We start from the raw sequence: 5,010 nt of genomic DNA, 5'->3' as shown, positions 1-5,010 counted from the left end.
CTGATGAATCATGTCTCCTATTACATCACGTGGATGGCAGGGTGCATGTGCATCGCTTTCCTGGAGAACACATGGCACCAGGATGCACTATGGGAAGGAGGCAAGCCAGCGGAGGCAGTGTGATGCTTTGGGCAATGTTCTGCTGGGAAACCTTGGGTCCTGCCATTTATGTGGATGTTACTTTGGTGGTCATTATGTTATGGCATCAGAGCATGCACACACAAACATTCCAGATGCTCTGATGACCCCTCCTCCGTGATGTGCGTGTTTTGTGTTTTTCGTTGGTCTCGTTGCTGAACGAGTTTCTCCCGTGCGCTTGATTCTCTGTGTGTGTTTGTTGTCTGTCAACGGGAGAGGGGGCGTGACGTCTGCACTGAGGTGTTTTCTATGCCCAGCAGCTCCCTATCCACAATCACCCACCTGTTCCTGCCCTACTAATCAACATCAGTATTTAGGAGGACTCCTGATGTCCTGTCACTGCCAGATCGTTAAGTCACCTGAACATTCCTGCCCTGGGACTTCACCTACCTTTCCTAGATTTCCGGACCTGCTCTGCCCTGCCTTGCCACTTGGTTACTCACCTGCACAACACACCTGGGAGATTGGAAACGCTTCGCCACGCCGCTTAGATAACTCACCTGCTTCACCGACCTGGGTCTCCAGACCTCCACACTACGACCCGGCTCCTCACACCAACACTTCCTCACAACTGCCATCATTGTTGGTTGTTCAATAAATATTCTTCACTTCCCTTCTGTGTCCGGTCTGCATTTCGGTTCCGGTCTCGAAAGCAGGACAATGATGCACTTTCATGTACTTTAATGGACTGAATATTTAAAATCTTGCTAGTTTACATTTTCTTTTTCAATGTATATTACTGCCATACTTGCCATTTCTACAATTTTCAATACTAATACCAATATTGCTGCTGATCTACAGTACTTAAACTGCTGCTATGTACAGTGTTAAGTATATGATCGCATTATCCTCTTGATATATTTGAAGCTGTGTGTACATTTTCTTCATAATCCTCACTACGTAGTTGTAGTGTGCTATGCCACCATTCATAAGCTTTTTGCACTCATATCTAATATTTCAATAACTATCAATTGCTGATAGGTCACACTTATGTGTATTACTGCCATACTTGCCATATCTAAATGTTCAGTAATACTACCCAGATTGCTGCTAGTTTAGAGTACTCATTTAAATTGCTGCTAGTGTGTTATATATGTGGTTGATTTATTTTCTTATTTTCTGTCTAGTTATATTTTTGCTTATATAATCTTCTTCTTAACTCTAACTATGTAGTTTGTCGGGTGCCATGTCATAAGAATTTTATTGTACAGGATGACGTTGTGTTGTTCGGTGCAGTTGAGAAATATACCTTGAAACTTAAAACAGTCCTCTTCTGGCCATGCCGGGTGAACATTTTAAAAGTACAAGTTCATTAATAAATGCACTTGGGCTGTGTCCAGAGTCTTTAAAGCCTAATCAACGTCAGCAGGTTGATAGTGACAATCGGGGGTGGCGGGGTGTAATCAGTGGACTGGCAGCTGGAATCGTCAGGTATCATCTTGATCTGCAACACAGCCAAGAGGGCTTTGGACAGGTGCAGCAACAAGTCAACAATAAGTTCAGAATACTCTAAACTTTTGTGGAAACGGATTACATCAAAATATTTAAGTAAACTAAGGATCCCTAAGGATTCCCAGTCCCCAAGAAGCCAAGGATCACAGGACTTAACGACTACAGACCAGTCGCCCTGACCTCTGTGGTTTGAGCGTCTTGTACTGTCTCACCTCAAGACCACCACTGACCATCTATTAGCTCCACAGCAGTTTGCCTACAGAGCCAACAGGTCTGAGAACGCTGCTGTAAGCATGGCTCTTCAATTCATCCTCCAGCCTCTGGACTCCCCTGCAACTTAAGCCAGAATCCTGTTTGTGGACTTCAGTTCTGCAATCAACACCATAATTCCCACTTTGCTCCAGGAACAGATATTTCAAATGGGAATGCCCGAGTCCACATGCAGGTGGATCACAGCCTTCCTGCCCAACAGAAAGCAGCACATGAGGCTGGGGAAGCACCTGTACAATCCTCTGACCATCAGCACTGGGTCCTCCAAAGGCTGTGTCCTGTCCCCCCTCCTCTTCTCCCGGTACACCAACAGCTGCACCTCCAGTCACCACTCTGTCTCCTGAAGTTCGCAGATGACACCACACTCATCAGACTTATTTCCGATGGAGTCTGCCTACAGGTGGGAGATTGACCATCTGGTGTCCTGGTGCTGTCAGAACAACAGCTCTATTCCATATTCCATTCACTCCACTGTGGAGATGATAGTGGACTTCAGGAAAAGTCTAGCTGCTCTTCCCCTCATCGCCGTGGGTGGCTCCCCAGTCAACTCTGTGGAGGCCTTTCGCTTTCTGAGCACCACCATCGCCCAAGACCTCAAGTGGGAGTGGAACATCACCCCTCTTACAAAGAAAGCACAGCAGAGGATGTACTTCATGCGACAGCTGAAAGAAGTTCAACCTGCCAATGACTATGATGATGCATTTCTACACTGCCATCACAGAATCCATCCTGACCTCCTCCATCACTGTCTGGTACGCTGCGGTCACTGCCAAAATTAAGGGCAGGCTGCAACGTATCATCCGTTCTGCAGAGAGGGTGATTGACTGCAATCTGCCGTCTCTACATGACCTACACACCTCCAGGACACGGAGGCGTGCAGCAAAGATTGGGGCTAATCCCACTCACCCAAGAAATGTACTATTCAGTGCTGTCCTGTCTGGCAAAAGGCTGAGGTCTATCAGAACCAAAACCTCCTGCCACAAGAACAGTTTCTTTCCTACAGCAGTAGGCCTCATGAACATGGCCCTGGAACCAAATTGACTTTAGCCCACTCCCAACATACACACACAACCCTCAACTGGAGAAATGTATTACCCCTCCCCTCATACATAAACAACACTCAAATTGACAAAATCTTGCACCTTACATACCGTTACATACTTTTTTGTTATTTTAAGTAACTTATTAATGCGATCCACTGTTCTTTTTTGTTTTTTCTCCACTTATTCCTTTTGTATTGTATTGATTGTTGCACCAACGGCCAGAACAAATTCCTTGTTTGTTGTAAAACTTAGCAATAAAAGCCTTTCTGATTCTGAAGTACAGGGTGATGAATAATAATTTAGGTGGTTCACAGATAGATGAAATCTACTTGCTTATGGCTGATCAAATCCCCACAATTTTTTTTAAATAACAGAAGGTCCACAATCCACAGTTAATTTCAAGTACTTTAATATCTAGTATGTAGCAGACTAGATTAAAGTTATCAACCAGATGTGTCAGAAAAGTAAACTCAGATAGAAATCTATATCTGAAGGTTACTAAACACACTAAACGCCCATTACTATGAAAGACTGAAACTGCTACATACATTCTTTTCAGGGTGTTTCCTCGCATTTTATCACCATTGCATCACTGTTAATTAGTAAAGGCAGACCAACATGCAAGAATAATTAATCCCCTTTACAAACGTTTAATAGTGCAATAATCCAATTACATACTACCTCTACTTGAATTATTTTATTGCTGGGTCAAAACATAATGTGGTTGTATTATGACTGCAGAAGTGCTCCAACATAATGTGGTTGTATTATGACTGCAGAAGTGCTCCAGTGGATTTTCCTAAGCTATCATAATGAGTGCATACTCACTGTGGAAGGCAGAGTAGCTATGGGTAGGAGCGGAGCAAAGACAAGAGTCAGGGGCTGACTCCAGTCTACTTTCTTCTTTTTCTTGATCTTTTACACCCTGGAGAGGACAGGGATATTTCAAGACTCTTTCCCACATTTGTTTCAATATCCTAATTGTCCCAAAGGGAGGACAGGCTCCAGTGAGAAATAATCTGCTAATCAATGAAGGTGGTTGTAAAACTCTTACAAAGCCATGTCCCCCCAGCTGGGGGTAAATTAACTCAGGAAACTTCTAATTAGGAGTGTCAGATGAATTAGTGTGTTTTAAAAGATGGGTGATATTTTTTACTTAAGTGACTGACCCTCAACATACACACATTAAATTGCTAGGAAAAGGTTACACTCCAACCATTAAAAACAAGAAAGGAAATACTAGATAAACCTTGTTCAGGCAACCTTCAGGTAGAAGTGACTGTGATGAGCCACAGAGGGGATGTGAAGAGCAGCTTCTTATGGGCCTAGATACCTAGTAGCCAGTAAACATATGGTTTTGGTAATTACTTTGACTTTACAACACAAGAACAGACAAGTATTTTAATGATATTGACATGCCATACTGGCGATCTCCCATATTCTCTCACATTTGTTTGTCAGTGCTGGATGAAAATGGGCCTGCACCTTATCGTACAACAGGTTGATTTGTTCTGTGGAAAAATTAGTTAAAAGTGTAACTTTAAAAAAAAAAACACTGGTACTGTTATGTTTGGCGTAAAGCAAACCCTGCATTTCCCACAAATTAGATTATCCCAACAGTAAAACATCGGGGTGGTAGTGTTGTGGTGTAGGGATATTTTCCTGCCTCAGGACTGGAAGAACATGAAGGAACAATGAAGTCTGCACTTTACCAGAAAGTTCTGAAGGAGAATGTCCAGTCATCAGTCTGTGACCTGAAGCTGAAACGTAATATGGTTATGCAGCAGGACAATGCTAAGAACAAGAGTAAGTCCATCTTCGAATGGCTCAAAATAAACCAATTTCTTTTGGGGGGAGTGGCCTAGTCCTGATGTGAACCCCAACATGTTGCTGTGGATGGAAGATCAGATAGTTGACCTACATTTACAGTGGTTGGTGAGTATATAAGGTAATAGGATATACAGGGTGAGTATATTGTATACATTGATTTACAGTTCAATTCTGCAAAGAATAGTAGGCCAAGATTCCTCCACAGCGATGTAAAAGACTGATCTCCAATCATAGGAAGCTTTTGGTTGCAATTGTCGCTGCTAAAGATGATGCAAAC

General features: G+C 43.0%; 1 long non-coding RNA gene across 1 annotated transcript; it reads right to left on the bottom strand.

Annotated features, from left to right (window-relative positions):
* Positions 1-3,748: 3,748 nt before the first annotated feature.
* Positions 3,749-4,629, bottom strand: LOC109615904. The gene is made up of 3 exons (XR_002196927.2): positions 4,352-4,629; positions 4,153-4,236; positions 3,749-3,828 (listed from the first exon to the last, which is right to left on the bottom strand). It is a non-coding gene; the product is annotated as an uncharacterized LOC109615904 (long non-coding RNA).
* Positions 4,630-5,010: the final 381 nt, after the last annotated feature.

The sequence above is a fragment of the Esox lucius genome, chromosome 7, assembly GCF_011004845.1.
Source record: "Esox lucius isolate fEsoLuc1 chromosome 7, fEsoLuc1.pri, whole genome shotgun sequence".
Taxonomy (NCBI): domain Eukaryota; kingdom Metazoa; phylum Chordata; class Actinopteri; order Esociformes; family Esocidae; genus Esox; species Esox lucius.
The sequence above is the reverse complement of the archived record's forward strand: the minus strand, read 5'-3'. Positions and strand labels throughout refer to the sequence as shown.